The following is a 21,465-nucleotide window of genomic DNA, read 5'->3' as shown; positions in this document are numbered from 1 at the left end:
CAGTACCGTATACCCCTGTCCGCCACCTACAAGTTCCTTAGCTTGATAATAAAATCAAATGGCATCAATGAAAAGGTAGTTTCAAACCGCTGAACATGCACTCTAAATTAGAAAGACTTAAAATTTAAATCTTAGTTGAGACTTGTAAATTTTTAAGTCTTTAAGATTTATTTTACGCGGGGTTTGATTTAAATTTTCTTTGGGATCGGGAAAAAGAAAATCTATTTTTTAAATATTTCGAAAGACTTAAACAATAAACCAATCACAACGCGATGGTGCGTGCACGTGATCAAATCGAAACGTTTTCCTGGACTGCTCAGCCGCCATCTTTCTTTTGCGATTCCGTGTGGTGGCGAGCGAATGAATGAAGTGATATGAACGAATTTGTTTTGCAGAATGGCATCCCAGATGCTGCAATTGCCAATGTCAGTGACTATAACTTCCATGAAAAAGCTTACATTGATGTTGTGCACGAAGGGCCAATGTGAACATTATCTTCAATCGCCGAGGTAGTAGTCTGTGCTTCTGCTGTGTAAGCTTAGCTATACACATAATATAATTTATAAATGGGTAAGCTTATTTCCATGAAGGATCACACTCGGCCACTGCAGTGACACTGGAATTATCACTGGCACTGCAGACTATTGCTTGAACTTTATGAAAGAAGTAGTCCTGACTTGGTATTACTGCCGTGAATAGACGTATTGCTTGATAAGAAGTCACACAGACTTGTATTTAATATCGATATTTAAATCCCCATAAAGATTTATATTATTTTGAAATAAATCCCAGATATTCTTAAAAGTAAATCTTAAAGGACTTGAATATTAAATCCAATGGACTTGCATTTTTAAATCCCTGTGGGACTGAAATGTATAAAACTTTGTAAAGACTTATTTTAATCCTATATTGATTGGTCCCTAACTACTGCCAGTCTCTGAAAGTTTTGAAAGTTAGTCTTTTGGATTTGAATTTAAATCCCTGTAATTTAGAGTGTGGTGCATCATGGACATTTGGTGGGTTAAATCACTAAGAAACCATAACAAATTTGATCTTATCATAGACAACATAAGCTTAACATATAATTACGAATACACTTGTATTATAGAATATTGCAATGTTTGCAATTCTTCAATATTACTAAAGCGAACATGTAGTTTTCCACACTTAACCACCCATGTGTTAACTACAGGGCCAAAGCAATTTTAAGGCAACAAGTTTTTTGATGATTTATCCATTTATATTACGTTGTAAGTAATTCTAGTAATTCGATGTAGGTCTATAGAAACTACACGTGCTGCTTGTCATACTAAATAAAACATGATGTTTTTTTATAAACATTAACTAATATGTGTCTTAAAATGTATCATAGTATATTAAATGTTATTTAACATAATATACTTTCCATTTGAAATGCTGCAAAAATAATGTGACTACATTTTTAAGATTTAATACAAGTAACACACCTGAAAGAAGTACCGCAGGGCAGCACACGGACTTGACACGGTTTAGTAATAAGCTCTTATTTTTTCCAATTTTAGTACAGATAGTACGCGGATTTGGCTCCCTTGGTAATGAGAAATCATGTTACTACTTCAGCACCCATGCACGTTTAAATATCTACCAAAGAGCCCTATATCTCTTCGTAGGTGCTTCAAAAAACACCGGACTTGACACGGTTTAGTAATAAGCTCTTATTTTTTCCAATTTTAGTACAGATAGTACGCGGATATCTCTTCATTAACCCAATTATGTGGGTGATAATCCCCTTCCATTGTGATAATTGAAGAACTTGCGGCGGGTGTCAAAGTTACATTACGTTGCTGATCTCTCTAAATCCTTACCATTTTTTCCTTGATGGCTTTAGTTCTCAGAAGAATTCTTCTTTATCTCTTCCTAAGATGATCAATTCATCAATTTTTCATACACATGGTAGGGACATTATGTGACCTAGATTTGAAGTCATCTTAAAGGCGATCCTCATTGAAATACAAATGAGGGTATCAACGGAAAGCATAGATTGTGCACTGCAAAGTTAAACTAAATTAAACACGAAGGAGCTGATTCGAATTTCGAAATACCCGCATAACGACTTTGTACGTACCGCAAACAACGCAGCCAAATTCAGGCCTGGCAGGTTACTTATACGAAACGGTGCCTTCCAAGGCATTATTCTTTCACGTTACATTGCAATCATTTACATCACAGGCTCGTAAAAACCATACAATTCCAGTGCAGAAGAGTTTTGGTGTCATATAATGAGACAAAATATAATCATGAGCTGGATATGAACTAATCTTTCACCGAGGTTCTAGAAATAAATTAACAGTTATAATCAAACATTGAATTCCAAATTGATACTTCAATGAGCTTTCCAGTACCGTTCGGGATTACTCCCAGATCGTGGGGTAATCCCGAACGACGACATGTTCTTTGTTTCATCATATCTTCTAACTAATCAAGGTTAAGTTAATAAGAACGTGCTTGTAATTAAAGTATTACCCACTCTTGATATTGGTATGGTTTATTCTATCTTACGTTGTTTGAATATGTAGTAATAGGCTTAAATGAAAAGGTGTTCGGGATTACCCCACTCCCCCTATAGTATCCTCTTCATTTACTTACGTCATCAGCCCGCTGCCTTGAAAATCAATTTCTCTTCGAACGGGGGGAGCCCGCATTTTACCAACACAATTTTTCTTTTTCAGGAGAAATACGAATAAAATAAATAATGTAATAAGTATTCTCTTCGAATGAAGTTAAACTTCTTTTGCAATAGATACACCCTTTACTCACCCGAGTTGGGCCACCTTTTGCCATGTTCGCTCGTATCAAGTTTGTACTGCGTAAACTGAACTTTCATGCTTGTCGTATTTCATGTTTTTCTGTCACTTAATTGACATAATAAATAGTCTGATATTTATTTCAAATTAGAACACCACTACAAAAGCCCGATACAATTACCCATAGTTATTAGGAACACCGACCAAATGGTTCATGATTCAACTCAATTCAATCACTTTTTCTAACAAAGACGTACACGAAAGCTGTGTTAGGACTACTTTTTCACAATATACATATCGTCGTTTGTAGATCTCCGATTTAAAAGAAAAAAAGCTTATATAATAGCTAAAGAAATTACCATGGCAACCAAGTAAAATTCAATACAATCAATAAGGGACATGTTTGCCTAAACTTATTTTCGAAATTGTATATTTCTTGTTACAACCTGTATAATAGCAGTGCAACACGCTGAATATTAAATTCTCAAAATATAAGAATAATATTGATCTTACCATATCTGAATAATCTTGTTGTTTTAGTGCAAATACGATACGGAGGTAGGCCTTCATGTTGCATATTTTGTATGTATTTTGTATCCATTGTATCTTGTTTTTGTGTGGCCCAGATAATGTCCTACCAAGTAACTAGAATAATATCTGCCAATCAATAACAAAACAAGACGCCGCTGTTTGACTTGGAAGTTTTAGCCCAAACAATACAAAACGCATATCTCCAAAATAACACAACAAAATACTGCCGTGTTGCTATGGTGGGTGGTCATGTGAGGGTGTATTGGATATGAAATATAATAGTGAATATTCCCAGTCATCCAGTCGTTAAAATCACAAAGTTTTGAATTAAATCAAATACTGGAACTTACAGTTTTTGCAACTTGCTACGTTGCGTCTTAAACCATCAGACTTCATCATGACCAGCTCTAAGCCCAGCGGGTCAGTTGCCTATGAAGTCTGATGGTTTCAGACGCAACGTAGCAAGTTGCAAAACATGTAAGTTCCAGTATTTGATTTAATTCAAAACTTTGTGTATTGGATATGGTTAGGGCGCTTCTGTGGATTTCTGTGTGTGTGTGTGGGGGGGGGGGGCATGCTGGACATGAGTGTTGTGCACGTTGGTATATTTTTAGACAAAACAAAAGAGCAAATAATACATTCAAACCACCTGCACATCATAGAATCACATCACTCGGGAGCAAACGACAACGTGGTTTTACATTTCTAACAAATGATCCCCCAGGGATACTAATTTATATTCAGCATATTAAGTCACACCTATGCTTCGTTTGTATTCTTTTCTGAAAAAACAAATGCAACCTACTTACCTACTTTATAACGACACGTAACTAGAATCCTTTTGTAATATATTTTGATTAAAACTGGGCTCGTCTCCAGGTCCACAGCAATTTGAATCTGTGTTTGTGTAAAATTGGATGACACAATAACATCAGATTTCCACATGTTTTTCAGCTCTTGATTTATATAACATATTAACATTCTGTTTTGACGTTAATTATCGTCGAAATTTTGCACTGCGGAGAACATAAAATAGGGTGTCTACAAAACTAAGACCTAAGACCTAAGACCCAAAAACTAAGACCCAAAAACTAAGACCTACAAAACTAAGACCTACAAAACTAAGACCTACAAAACTAAGACCTACAAAACTAAGACCTACAAAACTAAGACCTACAAAACTAAGACCTACAAAACTAAGACCTACAAAACTAAGACCCTGTCTACAAAACTAAGACCTACAAAACTAAGACCTGTGACCATTATGATCAATTCAAAAATTGGTGCTGCATGATTTAATTATTTAATTACATGGCATTTTCCTCTTTGATATTGAGATTTTTCACTGAAACTGGGGATACTTCTTACAAATTTCTGGTGAAATATAGTATTAAAAAACCCACTTTAAAATAGCTTGGCACAATGAACATTCCAGTACAATGGTACAGTGTGCTTTTTGACATGAGAGAAAGTGACACCACCTGTGTAGGTGCTAATTGACAACCAAGGGTAGGCCTACTTCCAGATAAGGGACTAGTAAAATTGGACATTGGGGGAAATCTTGTGAGTTTCACCATGCATAGCTTTGATCTGATCTGGTGTGTAAAACACTTGCCTCACTTGTTTTTTGAATATCAAACATGGCTGGATGCTACAAATTAAATGTGAAGGGTCTATTGTGAACCACAATAATGACAATATTGCATTGGTTGAGCTTTATATTAACAGTTGGCTTGACATTAATATCTATCTTATTTTACATAATGGTGTAATTACATACACTTCACCCCTTTTATTACTGTTAAATCCTAAAGGTTAAATAGCTTACTCAAACTTCACCAAATGTTCTCTATAAATGACTCCCACATTGCTGTGTCCAACTTCTCAAAGAAAACTACGGTCTCTGCAACCTCACATACAGGCCCGTACAGAGTGGGGGCGACCCGCGAACCCTAGCCCATTTCAAATTTAGGCAAAATATTACACAATTTTCAATAAATTTTGGCATAGGCGTCATATACCCCAAATTATGAACTTTTGTAAAAATTGTCTAAAAATAAAAAAATACCAATAGCCTTTTAGCCAGATGAAGATTTTCTTCTGAAATGTCTGCATTTGAAACATCTGCACCGAAATCATGCTGGTTACAGGGCTGTCCACTAAAGACCAAAAGACCTAAATACTTATCTTTTCCGGGGTCTTTGTGCCCCCTTATTAAAATATATGATGGCGAGTCCCTTATCCTATAGTTTATTTGCTGCCATGCCATAGCACTGACCAAGGTCAATAAAATGACCATCTATTCCTCATGATACACTAGGATCCACAACATGCTCATTTATCAGGGCACAGTTGTTTAAGCCCTATACATTTGTCCATTCATTGAATGACCTTTGAAAATTTGGATACAAAAACTCATACTCTCCAACTTGAGGTCAAATTTTGCACTGTGATTGTTTTATTGAGGTTATTGAACAATGCCATTGGGATGAGGTCACTGTGGTGATATTAGGGGTGAAGTATGTTCTACAATTACACCATAATGTAAAAGCCAACTGTTCTAGTAAGCTGGTACTATTTGGGCTAAACACTTTAATATAATAATTGAGTAGTAATAATAATTAATAATTGAGTGAAGTAATTGGCAATAATTGAGTAATGACGAGAACTTTCATAAAAGATTACCATTCAATCATTATGGTCACGCTTCTTGGTTTTGTAGGTCTTGTACATGTAGACAGGGTCTTAGTTTTGTAGGTCTTAGTTTTGTAGGTCTTAGTTTTGTAGGTCTTAGTTTTGTAGGTCTTAGTTTTGTAGGTCTTAGTTTTGTAGGTCTTAGTTTTGTAGGTCTTAGTTTTGTAGGTCTTAGTTTTGTAGGTCTTAGTTTTGTAGATAGGGTCTTAGTTTTTGGGTCTTAGGTCTTAGGTCTTAGTTTTGTAGACACCCCATAAAATATAGTAAAATAGCCGTGCGGAGAAGCCAAGTATTTCAAGTATATAGAGATCGACAAACATGTTGCGAGAAGCATCATATGCCAATCAAATCAGGGCTTAAGGGATCTAAAATGAGCGTTTATTGCGTTTCGACAGTATTTTTGTGGGACATGAGAGCACCTCGGACCTATCGAATTGCATTCTGAATACGAAGCATGTCTTTCTGATATCAAATAATTTTCATTTTTGAAAATCACAATATAATACAAATTTTATGACAAATAATAAAAATTTTATATTTTGCAAATGTTTGATATATAACAGTCCTCGAAGTAAATTATATAAATCTAATTATATATTCTTAAAGTGTATGTAGCAGGGAGGAAAAGCCGACGGTCAATTGAAAATTTTGACCTTTCATATTGAAGATATGGATTTTTTCCCAAAAGACCTAATTTTTTTGGTGTTTTGGGGAAAAAATCCATATCTTCAATACGAAAGGTCAAAATTTTCAATTGATCGTCGGCTTTTCATCCCACCTACATACACTTTAAGTATAAATCATCAGATTTATAAAGTTTACTTCAAGTACTGTTAAATATCAAAATATCAATTTTTAATGATTTGCCATAAAATGTGTATTAAATTGCGAATTTCAAAAATCAAAATTATTTGATATCAGAATGACATTCTTCGTATTCAGAATGCAATTCGATATGTCTGATGTGCTCTGATGTCCCAAAATAAATACTGTCCAAACGTTCATACCCCAGCCCTTAACCCACCACTAATTGTAACATAAACCGAGAAGTATATTAAAGACTATATCAATAGTCCCCAGAAGTGCAAATAATGGAACAGTGCCTAATTTGCAAAAATCCAAAATCGCCACTTAAGCAGGGGGTGCCAATTCAAATTTTATAACCATTACAATGTATTGCTCTCATTATAAGGATTCATAATAAGTATAGTTTGACCATTCTCCGACATACAGTTCATGAATTATAGGCAAAAAGGTTAAAGGTCACATGCTGGGGTCCACAGTCGTTAATTACAATGGACATACGCTCCTATTTTAATCCAACTGGTCACAAATTGTTCATTTAGCAAAAAGTAAATTAAAATGGGAAAAGTTGCATTGTTTTGGATGTTTTGTTACGTAACATCACAAAATAGGTCAAGATCAACATAGCTAAATGGAATTTGATCTTCTTTCCGTGTTACCAAGGTAACACCATCGGATATTTGGCAAACAATTCTGTTTTTACAAGCGAAGAAATATGAAACCATTTGTGGAATCCAAATGTTGACATTTGACCTTTCCCCCATAATTCAAGAAAGTTATATCGGAGATTGGTCAAACTATACTGTTTCTGAATCCTTATGACGAAAGGAATTATACATCTGTATGATTTTGAACAACAATTGACCAAATTTTAAACTTTACCCCTGCATAAGCATTTTGGAATTATGCAAATTTAGCACTGTTCCACTACTTGGACTTTTGGGGATATTTAATATGTTCTTTAATATACTTTTCTGAAATGAATAGTGCTTAAAGGGTTTTGTTGCAATTAGTGGTGGGTGTTTTTTAATTTGATTGCCCTCTCATCTTCAACATCTGTTTCACACCATTAAGATAAAGATCTAGCATGGGGCAGAAAATGCACATTTTACTACCGCGCTTTGCACACAGTCGTACTATGAACTAGAATACTTTTAGAGAAGGTCCTCGAGACGCGAATAAACACACATATATGTGAATGTACACGACGAACGAGCCGTAAATTCCTCCCCCGGTGAATTTTGTTTTATTTCATGTTTAGAAAATATACACCATAAGCTTCAAAATGATATATCATTTGACTTCAAACGATATCCAGAAGCGGGGTTATGGTTTGTTGAACTTTGATCCTTCAACAAAATGTTAGCTATTTTCGTTTCTACATGTGTCTCTTTTCCACATTGCTGGCAATAAATATCAAACAGTCATAATTGGCGGTTATTTCAAATCATCCCCAAGTCAACGAGGTTCAAGAAAGTTCTCTCATTGTTGGTTACAAAATATAATGCCAATGCCTGGTAACCAACCACTTAACCAGGATTTAGCTAAAGCAAACAAAGACAAATGTGTGGGGTGTACAATAAAACAACACATAAAAAATGATCTATACCTTTCTATAATATTGTATTGCAGGCACCGAATAGCAACGAGCTACATTACCCCGATGGCTATAGAAAACCTTTTTTAAGAACTTAAGGTGTTACACCCCCTCCCCCCTCACCCCAATTAACATCGCCGCCGAGAGCTGTGGCTCTGTTGGCGATCGAAAATGTATATTTACTTAACTTTCTACAATTGTCCGCTCTTTTTCATTAATAATTATTCTTGCCGCCCCTTCGTCTTCCGTCGCCCCTTCTTTATGTCGCCCCTGATTTTTCCCGGGATGCTCGCGCCCCCAAAGCGCCCACCCCCAACAAAAAAATAAAATAAAAAAATAAAAAATACGCACATGATTACTGCTGAGGAGCAGATGATAATTTGGATTAGATTTTAATTAAAGTAACAAAACATGCCAGCAGGGATAGAAGATATTTGTGTTACACTTATGCTATTTCTCTGTTTTGCATAAAACAAATGTAACCTACTTTCTTACTTTATAATGTCATGTAACTAGAATAGTTTGTGGTAGTTTTTTTGATTATACTGTACTAGACTCATTTCAGGTCTAGTACAGGGTGTAACAATAACATTTATACATTTGCATACATTCCCTACATAATATCGATATGACGTCATAATGTGGGGGCACCCATGAAAATATGGGAAAGTCTGGCTATGTACAAAAGTAGAGGCAAAATATAAAATGAAATGACTATTTGTACCTAATTAACAAGTAAAAAGTCAGTAGCTTTTGGAATAATTTCACAAGAGCGAAATAAAAATCATTGATTTTACTGTAGAAACCAACGGTTTGGCATCACCCCTCCCTCATGGTCATAGCAGGTTCTACTCCGGGTAAAACGCTGAGGTAGGATAGATCTACGATTAGCTTTGGGCATAAACGCGTGCGTTCTTGTATGACGCATAAATATCTTATGAGGGGGTTGACGTATGGGAACGGTTTTTATCCAGGAGAGTTTAACCCTCAAATCTTTGAATAAAAAGAACCTCCTCATCCACCACCTCCTTTGTAGTTGTAGGGTTTATTAACTAAAGGGTCCAACGAGTCTCCTATTTAGTTTATAGCATCTTTTAGCATTACATATACCCGGAGGATAGACTATCAGACTATCAGACCATCATATATTCCCTCAGTACGTAGATTTTTTTCTTTAATTAATCTAGGTACTGATATCTCTGATAGTAGTTCTATTAACTATACATGCCATTATACAATAGAAGCTGTAAAATGAGTATATTATTTCGACGACCTTCAATCTTTATTAAATAAAAGAAATAGACCTAAACAGTTTTCTACGAAGCCTAGTAATTGTAAGCATTGTAGAGATGTGGCATGCACATAATACCATGCATTAGCTTGTACTTCTTTTCAAACATTAATGACCACATGAAAAAGTTATAAAGTATACCGTCACGTTTTACCTAATGTCTATTTCGCTCTTATTCAATGTGGTACTACATACACAAATGTATCTGCTGTTCGTTCCATAATAACAACCATCAAGTATATAGGCTGCGGTCATATTAGACAACGAAGTTCAGCCGTGACCTTGAAATGCCCCCTGATAACCTTATCGTATATCAACTTTGACACCAAAGCAGACAATTTCCCATGAGAACGCCAAATCTGATAACAGCCCTATATGCACCTAATGCTAGAGACTGATTTTCAGTAATCGACCCTGTTTGACCCCTGCATGACATTGTTTTAGGATGAAGTGTTAACGTTCGTTCGATATAAACAAATCTGTTTGGATGACGGTAACGCTTGAGGTTTTGACAAAAACCAATCACAGAATCCTTTATTCACTAGTCTTATGAAGCTATGCACTCAATCTTGTAGTATAAACACAGACTGCGTAGAGGTTAGACTTGCTGTGCTTGGAAATACCGTAAAGATTCGCCTAATGGCGCTATGGGGTCACTTGACATAAGTGGAATTTTAGGAACAATCTAAAAGTGCCCTCCCGTACAATTCCCACCAGCAAATAAGGGCACGGAACCTTAATTCTTGTTGTGATTTCAAAGGAGGGAGCTCTCTATTTGCACATTTTGAAATGTACCCCAAGGCAAAGGAGCCTAAGTGCGCCATTAGGCGAGTCTTTACGGTATATGTGTACTCTGGTGTATCGAGGTAGAAACTGTGCGTAGATGCATTTACTCGTATGTAATAATTGCCGATTGGGAAGCTTTTCTGTTCGCTCGTGTGCGAATATTTACACGTGTCTTATCAGTATTAATATCATTATATCTCATCGGGACACCTGTGAGTTGAAAGAGCAGTTGTGATATGAATTGGCACGATTAGTTCATGACATATGAGGTGTAATACAATTATGTAGCCTATGGCCTGTTGCGCTGGTATTTCTATAATATTCTACCCATTTTGAATACATACAGGTGACACGCACCTTGTAGAAAAAACAAGCTCTAGGTCCGTCGGCCAAAATAGGAAAGAGGGCATTGTCAGTAACTGGTGACTTGATGACAGCTTAAACCAGCCCTTGCTTGGTACTCTTCAAATACGCACACACATTCGGCAAACACCTTGATTTGGATATATATTAGTGAAAGAAACTTATTTTTAACCTAATTGTTTGGCTTTCGTGAATTTCGCAAAATCCCTTGTAGTCTGTAAGTTAATAATAATAATAATAATAATAATAACTCAATAAATTCCGCGCAAGATATGAATTAGCAGCAACAATCATTATACCAATACCTTTAAGTATATACCTTCTGATCGAAGAATGTTGAATATAGCCGCCTTACGGCCCAGAAATACAATGTAAGTACGACAAAAAGAAAACTAAAAAATCGTTTTGACAGCATCTCCATACAAACGGGCCGAGTGCGACATGTATATAAGCAAACCTTCTTTTGCCGCAAATTTTTTTCCCCGTTTTTGTTGATGTTATTGCTGTTGTTTTGTTTGTGTTACTTGTATGTTTGATGGTTTTCTGTTTGTTTTAACAATCCAATTGGTGACGACATAATAACAGCAAATAAACTAATTCACATTTTAAAAGATATGTTTTCACTCAGAACGCTACTGACCTCTCTCCATTGTTAGGCATAGTCGTGCTGAAGGTCGATCGATACACGTTAAAATCAACACAATTGTGATATATACTAACTTTGCTTTGAAATTAAATTTCTCATCAAAATAAAAACAATAATTGTCATTTTTTCAGTAATGTCAGATAAAATAATATAATTCAGTATCGTTCAGTTTGCGATGCGGTAGTGACGGCACGCTAACTGTACGTCGCGAGTTGGAAATGGTGCGCCGTATTACATGGCCTAGCGTTAGTCGTATGAGAAAAGTCTGCATGGAAGAGTATAACTTGGTTATTTTCAGAATTGTGGTTTTTCATGAATTAAATCCATGTCTACTGAATGATAAATTCGTTACTCCCGTCTGTTCATGCAACACGAAAAAATATCACACGAGGCCTGTTATATCAGACACCTATAGTATTTTGAATTTGTGTGTTATTTGTCTTACAACATTCGACACATTTTGCATTTGCAAGCATTTAATATATATGTTGAACTTTAAAAAATTAACAATGGGCAAACTTGCTGTGGTACGAGATATATTACGTTTATCCGAAAAAACCTGACGCATAAAAGGGGGGGTTGGGGGTGTTGAGCGGTGTGTGTACATACCACCTAAGGGTTTTCAGGCGCCATTAAAAACGCGCACGTTAGCCCCTAAAAACTTGAGCTAATCAATCGTGTTTGCTCATTTAAGTCATACAATTACCCCCGGTAACTTAGCCAGGGGGTACGGTACACCGATAATCCAAAATGATAATGAATTTCTAGCCGAAAATCAATAGTGCCTATACTTATGTACATAGCTATAGAGCCTACCAACTTTACGAAAGCACACGCACATCATGACGTAATAGCATATGTGGTAGATGTTTGTACTTAGGCCAAAAATATGGTTTGCTTGCCCTCCACCGACCGACCCAAAATTGGCCAAAATCAGGGTCGGCCCTTTAATCGGGCCTTTAATATAGTTTTTGGTTTATAATGATGGTGTTTTTTTATTACTCTTTCCGTGTCTAAATTTCATTCAAAGCTAAATTTGGCCAACAACATTTTTCATAAGAAAATCATTGCTGTAAACGCATTATAACATTTGTAACTATTTTTTTTTTCGCCAGAAGTAAAATGCACTTGAAATTCCAGATAAAATCATTTAAAGTTTTAATCTCCCATTGAACCCTGTGGTAAAGCTCCATGTTGGACCTCAAATTGGGCAATATTCTTCATATTGACTGCCTTCAAATTGCAGGGGATGAAAGTATGGGCAATTTCAAACAAACCCGCATTTTTTCCCCTTTGGTGTAAGGTGGGTGATATAGCCCCCATGTCACAAGGGAAAACGCGGTAAAATGAGCGAAATCGCTCAAAAAAGCTAAAGTCGCAAAGATCACAACAATATTTGCTAAGTAAGCTTAAAATCTTCAAAATAGTGGAAAAAGAGGAGAGATTCTGCAAATAATGTGCGATTTACAGCGTTTTCCCTTGTGACATGGGGGCTATTATAAAGAGGTTTCAACATTGTCTCTAGTGCGATTTCATAATTGGAATATTTGTTATTTTAAGCTACATTGCTGGAACGATTGGTAACTATACTTTGATCAGCTCGTAATAGGCGGGGATTGTTAGGCTTTTACCACTACGCTGACAAGTAGACCCGCGTTAAGAGAGCTATAGTTGACATGTCCAGTCTTTATTTTGTGTGTTAAAAAGAAGTAGATAAATTATAAGACTTGCATTAATATTTCGTGATGCTTCTGGAGAGGTGTGACACGAAATTTCTCAAAATAAAATATTTTGATATTAATCCGCGATGTTATAAGGCCCGCAGATTACGAGCTGATCAAAGTATAAGTGTACTATTTTTGTAACTTAAGTCCATATTAATCTTTAAAAATAGCTTACAGCCTAAAATAATATTTGTCGTCTGTCTCCCACCTTTAGCATTATAGATTAACACAAATCTGTTAGTTTTAGAAGGTAATCTCTCATGAGACATAAGCGCATTATTACTTGCTATTGTTATGCTTAGGGATGATTTAATGGATTAAAGTATCTTCGTGATGTTTTCATTATCCTACACTTTTTCATGATGCGGTTATTGACTCCATCTAATAATTCTATATGTTATATACTTAATTTTTTCAGAACTTGATTTTTCCACTTTGAAATGGAAATCATTGAAAAATTACTGAACGATACGTCGTACACTATTTAACGGGTTTTTTACTCATATGAAATAGCAAAGATGTCAAATTATTATAAGGCATCCATTTACTTTCATTGCCCTTCCCATTAATTCCCATTAACAACTATTAGTTCTTGCTATGGATTATTAACAAATTGGGCGTAGCATTATATAATCCAACTTGCTGTGGATGGGACTCGAACCCACGACCTCCCGGTCAGATCTCTGGCGCGCTAACCAACTGCGCCACCACGGCATGTGGTAAGTCCATTCGAGTTTTGACATCATACACCCGTTGTCACATTTTAGCTCGCTTCGTAGCGATCAAAAAGGGGATTTTGGGATTCACTTAGTAGCGCACAGCGTCATCATCCTTATATCTTCATGTCAACAATTGCCGTGATAGTACGGCGAATCCTCTCGTTTTTCATTAGCTACGCATGGCGATTTTGTTCGAGATAGGCCGAGCGACTCAGGTTAATACCACCAAGTTTCTATTCTACACATTATTACGATTTGTGCATGCTCTAGTACCCCATATGATGTTGCTATTACAAGAAAAATCGATTTGTTTTTAGGTAAAACCCAGATTTTGTTTTTAATACACTACCTTGAAATTAAATACACTAATTTTCTTGCGTTCGGTGAAATGCCAATCGCCCGTCGCTCACCAACGGAGTATGGAGCTGTATGGAAAAAATATTTATAATATAGGATGTTGACACTGTGTATCGTCGATCAGGTACCTCTTTTGCCAGGCGTACCTGTTTTGCCCGGCGCAGAGCATTAGGACTAGGATTAGGGTTTGGATTCGGATTAGGGTTAGGGTTAGGATTAGGGTTAGGGTTAGGGTTATTCATTGGTAATATAATAGTACTAGTACTAGTAATAGTATACCGTGTGCGCGCGCTTTATTCCGTAAACAATAAGTATAATAAATAGACGGCTTTCTAGCACATCCACTTGTAGCACAGTGTGTAGTGCCTCGACTATAGATCGATAGGTTGCTGGTTCGAACCCCGGTCGATCCTTGTTAGAATTTTAAATCTAACTTATTTTGTTTATTTTTATTAAGAGGAAATAATAGTAGCCTAAGTAACTCCAACGGAACTCAACGCTAGTAAGCATTTTGTAAGGTGTGAAGAGGCACGCTTCGTAGCGCTTGTTAGGTACGTACCCGTCGGATATCGTGAAAGCGTGACAAGAGGCTGCATGTTCCTGTGTCTACAAGTGTTTATTAGTTCATTCCTTTTGTTCAGTGAAGAGAGATGAGGCTTAAATATAATGAAGTATTTTTCCTCTAGACAAAGTCTGCATAGTTTGTTGCTAGTTGAATAGGCCTTAGCCCGACTAATTAATTTCCATTCAGTTGAATAAGATATTTTCTTATCCTTTAATTTCCAAATGTACTCACTCAATGTTGTTGAATGCCTTTTGTCGCTGTTATTAAAGCGTGTTTTGAACGAGTTACGAGTTAGCGGTTAGTCCAATATAAGTTTCATGATGTGAATTGTCAAGTCGAGTTACCGTCGCTTGGTAAATTATACTGGTAGCTAAACAATTGCCTTTGAGGGACAGTCAAGTTTCACTTTACAGTTGCAAGTTTTTCCATCTGGTTCCTTGGGTTCTGCTTTGCGTAAAATTGATCTGTTGTGTGAAGTTATAATTTGTTTCACATTGGTCATGCAACAATAACTAAGTTTGACAGTATTTCTGTTTTCAAACTCTCAAAAGAGTTTGTGCAATTTATGTCCAGGGGGAAAACATCTGTCCAGCAAGTTGAATAATTTTCTTCCAAGGTTTGTTGATACGCTTTCGCTATATGGCGGGTTGAACCAAGTTGTATTTCTTGAGCGTTGTCGTTTATTGTTGTCTTTATTTGGTTTCTGGTGATCATTGAATGTTAGTAAGAGTCTCATATAGTTATATAGTTGAATTATTTACTGATTTAGATGTCGTAAGTGCCACATACGACAGTGTTGCACTCAAATAGAATGAGTGTAGAGTCAAGTCAGCGTCACAGTCAGTGATGTGTTAGAGACTGTTTTGCACTTTCGATGGTGTAGCATTCTGTGATTTTGTTGTTTATGTCCAAGAAAATAGCGTATGTGGCAGATGGAAAAACTAAATTAGCGTGCAAGACTATCGTAAGTGGCACATACGATAGTGTTGCAGGCATTAATAAAATTACATTGCACATACGATATTTTATTTTATTAATTAAAAAATAATTAAGCAATTCTGAAACTTAAAACCTGGTTTAAAATGTGTGTTTGTATATGGCCTTCCATAATTCGTCAACATCTCAAATTGGCCAAAACTGTCACTTACGATAGTGTAGCATTCTGCCGACGATATACAAATATGTGTGTGGATGGTCATGATTATTTCCCACAGCCAAATATTTCCATCTGAATTGTCTCTTAACTTATTCATTAGAAACGAAAGTGTCCACAGTATCAGATTTTACAACACGTGTTTCTTTTATGTTTTACATAACCATGATAACCGCAACTGCAATTTACATGTGCTCTCGGTAAAACATTGTTTACCAATCAATCATTCATTTTAGAGCTTCATAACAGAATAAATACATACATGGTGTAAACAATCCTGGTTATATTTAACGTGGTTTGGTAACAGTTTTTGGACGGAATTTTACATAACATGTATAAGTTACCTTTTCTTTTACATGACGTTTTCATACTTAACGTGTGCAAATGTCTCTGCGTGTACACGGTGTTCGGGACGGAATATTGTATATAATTAAATTATTGTATTATAATTAAATTATATAATTATACCGATCCAAATAATAATTATGACAAAGTGAAATATAGAAATTATACAAACATATGTTATTTTCCCAACATATTACATGAATGTTTGCTATATTCAGACTCACTTTGTACACAAATGACCCAATTCTATAAAAAATACATTCACCGCAGTCAACGCTCGCTATAACTAATTGTCATCTTGAACATGTTTGCACTTTATATTAACGGAAAACACGTCTGTATTTTCACCATCGCCTGGTGGGTGAAATGTGATAATCCATACAATAGTCTCATTTGAAATTGAAACAATCAAGTTTATCAACTCTAAAATTATATGCTATAAACGAAACGGAACTTGTTGGTAAAATATAATTTGAGGTCAATGTATTTGAAAAGATCCTTACATTTTTTTTTTACGATTGATAACCGCTGTAGAATATTTTTACAACGCACAAATCTATTTCAGAAAAGAATAGGTTATTTAATCAATACTCGCGTCTTGACTTTTGTTAATCCCTATTAAACACACATTGCTTATTTCTCAGATTTGCATTTACAATTGCACTAAATCTTAACAAGTATAGACATGCATAATACAAAAACAAATCTATTTTAATTATGCCATTATGTGGGTACCGTTTGCCGTCAAGACATATGGAACATTAACTAGTACACAAAATGTGAGTTTTTATTTAAATAAATTACAGATACATACATTTTTTACCAAATGTATGACTAAATATGAAATATTAAAATTAAAATTTTGAAAGTTTGAAATCAATAGTCTTCAGACTATTTTGATAAGAGCAACACAAGGCAGGCTGCATTCGCGCCTCACCTCTACCACATCGGCCTGTGGTAACCATAGTGTGGCATGTCAATATTTTCATGAGAACAAAGAATGGTGCCACAATTAGCCCAAGTCGTTTAGCATTCCCGGGGAAATCAGATGGCCACTTCGGTAGATGAGGGTTAAAATTTAAAAGGCAATATCTACACGTTTTACATGTTTTGTTGGAACTGGTCACATTATACACATTTTTTTAATATGGAAGTGAACTTATCTTGAATTGTACATTATGTGTGTCAAAAATATAGGTTAATACGTATCACTTGTTTGGGTGATGTCGAAAATGTTTTGTTTTTGCTGGGTTCTTACATACACAACTGATTCAACATTGGATTTCATGCTGTAATATGTTGGATTTCTGCATACTCAGAGCTAAAAACTACATTCCCCTTCACTCCACAATATAATACCCACACTGACAGCACTGCATTGTAGAAACCTAGTAAAATTGAGTTATCACGCACTTAAGGGATCTGGAATGAGCGTTTTGAGCGTTTCGACCGTATTTTTAGTGGGAAATGAGAGCACATCAGATAAATCGAATTGCATTCTGAATACGAAGAATGTCTTTCTGATATCAAATAATTTTCATTTTTTGAAATTTACGATATAATACAAATTTTATGACAAATTATTAAAATTTGATATTTTTTATTTTTTTTATATATAACAGTCCTCAAAGTAAATTTCATAAATCTAATGATATATTTTAAAGTGTATGTAGCTGGGAGGAAAAGCCGACGATCAATTGAAAATGTTGACCTTTCATATTGAAGATATGGATTTTTTTCCCAAAAGACCTAATTTATGTTGGTGTTTTGGGAAAAAAATTCATATCTTTAATACGAAAGGTCAAAATTTTCAATTGATCGTCGGCTTTTCATCCCACCTACATACACTTTAAGTATAAATCATCAGATTTATAAAGTTTACTTAGAGTACTGTTAAATATCAAAAATATCAAATTTTAATCATTTGCCATAAAATGTGTATTACATTGCGAATTTCAAAAAAATCAAAATTATTGGATATCGGAAGGACATTCAGAATGCAATTCGATATGTCTGATTTGCTCTAATGTCCCACAATAAATGCTGTCCAAACGTTCATACCCCAGCCCTTAACCCCTTAATACCAGCCAAAAACGTTATAGTGCTCCTGGAGCACTCTGTATTGATATTAACTCAATTAATCTACAGACCTGCTCTTTTATTTTTCTTTAAATAGAGAGTTTGCATAACGCGGTTTCAAAAGCAAAGACTCCAATGTCTATGGGGATTATCTATTCGAAACCACAGTGAAAGTAAATCAATAGTTAGAAGTAAAGTACGTCATGTTAAGAACAACATTAAGCTTTTTTTCTTCATGCAGTATAAACATATTGAAACTTGAAAATTTGAAAAATAGGCCAAAGTATTCTTCTTACGTAACGGCTCAGAAAAAGTATTGTTTGACCTGATAAGCCTTTTTGAAGTATGACGGGCACAAAAGGAGAGGGCGTACTTTGGTTTTGGTAATGTTTTGTCAGCTGAGAAAGCACACACAAAAATACCCAAACCAAAGTACCCTCTCGTTTTGTGCCCGCCATACTTCAAAAAGGCTTATTGCGACTTGTTAGATTATGTGAAGGATAAAAAACGGTATAAAATATTTGAATTAAAGCAAGAGCAAATCTCTGCTTGAATACTCCTTTAAGGATATTTTCTAAAACTTCCGGAATGGTCCGAAAAACATTCTAACAAAATGTTACAGAATATTTTGCAAGAATGTTTTAAGCAAATATTTACAACAAAATTTGACAACAACATTTTGACAATATTGTTAAAGTGTTTTTGTAGTGTTTTCCATATAAAACGTTTGAAAAACATGTTCATGACCTTAATAATTAACCCACCATTTAAATGTTATTAAAACGTTTTGGCCAAAACCAAAAACATATTTACACCATCAGACACATCTTTAGTTTGATGGTTTTAACAAACCTACAGATACGCATCAAGCACTATATATATAATTTAAAGAAAACGTTTAAAGTTCGATTTATATAAAGTGTATAAAACGTTTAATAACTGCCAAAAACATGTTGAATACTTGCTGCAAACGATTCTCACATAATACTACTCAAGTGTATGCAAACTATTAAATCGGAGTATGTGAATGGTATTGAAACGGTATAACAAAATGTTACTCAAGTGTTGACGGAATATTTTTCAGACATGTTTTTAATAAAATAGTTTACATTTTACACCAAAGTAGTAAGTGCACCTTTAGGGAAATCTACTTCCGTTTCCGGGTCACGTTCGCGTTAAAGTAATCGATGAAGTTGAGGTTCAAGTTCCAGTCAAATTTCGAACTTCTTTTCGCAAACTCTTAATGATTAAGGAATGAGCGGGGCAAGGCAGCGAGTTTTGGCCATACATATCGATTATTTCCCTTTCGCGGACCAGTGTGAAGTATTGGTTTAAAAAACAAGAAACGGGTATTTTGACGTAAATTGTACAAGGTTGAAAGAAGAAATAAATAACATAATGTTTTATCTTTTTTTTTTTTTGCTTTTGTCCTTTTTGTATTAGCAATTTCAGAAAAGAGTAATGATGATAATATTTTCGAGCCGATCAATGCGCTTTAATCATCGCTTTCCATCTCATCAATTTCTTCGTCATCATCCTGTTGGAAAAGCCCGGCGAATTTAGATCCATGTTTATCCAATGTTATTTTAATAGTAATCCTTGATATTGCTGAATAGAATAAATCAATTCTGATAACTATCTAATGTACGATGCTATTCGAATAGACATTCCATAGAAACTAGGAATGTGTGAAATGGCTCTAGTATAGAGTGGACACTATCATAAGTGAAACGGAACAAATTCTGGAGGAGAAAGACCACATTGAAAAGTCACTCAAAAACTGTGGCTACCCGAACTGGGCATTCTTAAAAGCCAATAAAAAGAAAGACCAGGATAGCCAACAAACCAACGGAGGTGATCGGCCTACTAAAGCGCGGGCTAAGCTACCAGTCATCTCGAGAATCTCGAAACGCGTTAAGAAACACCTAAAAGGGTATGGAATTGCAGCCTCGTTTAAACCAGGATATACCCTCCGCGGAAAATGAGTTCATGTTAAGGACAAACAGCCCAAAGAAAAATCTTCTAATCTTGTATCTTGTGTATAGACGTGTGTGTTCAGGCTTGCAATGAATCCTATGCGGGTGAAACCAAACAAGCCCTTAAATCCAGAGTAAATAACCTAGGCGGCCGAACACCAACGAAACCCAAAACGCCGCTGTTTATTTACATCTCAAAGAAACTGGTCATTCCATAAACATCGAGGATGTGACCATTTTAGACCGAGAGGAACAGTGGCACCGCCGAGGCATCAACGAGTCTATTTGGGAGAGAGCAGAATCATCACTCAATAAAATGGGAGGACTACGTTACATCCTATCTCGCGCATGGGACAGGGCAATCAAGCCGATCCCTAGCCGTCTGTCACATGACCAGTCCAGCGGGTCAGTTGCCTGATGAAGTGTGATGGTATCATAACTGTACTAACAATATCAAAGTATGATGCTCGATGAACGTTACAGCTCCTCGATTTTTTCTTTGAGGGGTTTGACGTCGTCCTAATATTATTATTATTAGCTTTCTTCGTATTCTCTTTATTCTCTTTATTTAATAGATAACATTATTATTATTTCTTAAATGTTCCTAATAAAGGTGAACGATTAAAAAACCGCTCGGCTCTCTCGTTTGTCCTGCATATTTTGTGTAACGTCAGTAAAAATTGACTTTTTCGATAAATCCCATAAGCCCTTGCGAGTACACCTGAGAAGTCGTCATTTGACGTCACGTCGACTTGCAATACCCAGTAATGATGTTCGCTAAACGATGTGCGCATCGACGCAGATCTGCGTGACGACATCACAGGTGTACTCCCAAAATCTTATGGGATTTCCGAAAAGGTAAATTCAAGGACGAAAACGTAACAGACCGCGCATACAAGTCAAAGTCCCCGTGCATTGTATGTTGTGAGTTCTCGCATATTCATGAGGACCGATTGTTCGACGATGCCGTGTCTAACAATCACGTCGCGCCAGCGTTACGTGCCTTCGCGTATACGCGATAGAGCGTTGCGTGCCTTCGAGATTACGGATAG

This window comes from Amphiura filiformis, chromosome 9, assembly GCF_039555335.1.
Source record: "Amphiura filiformis chromosome 9, Afil_fr2py, whole genome shotgun sequence".
Classification (NCBI taxonomy): Eukaryota; Metazoa; Echinodermata; class Ophiuroidea; order Amphilepidida; family Amphiuridae; genus Amphiura; species Amphiura filiformis.
The sequence above is the reverse complement of the archived record's forward strand: the minus strand, read 5'-3'. Positions refer to the sequence as shown.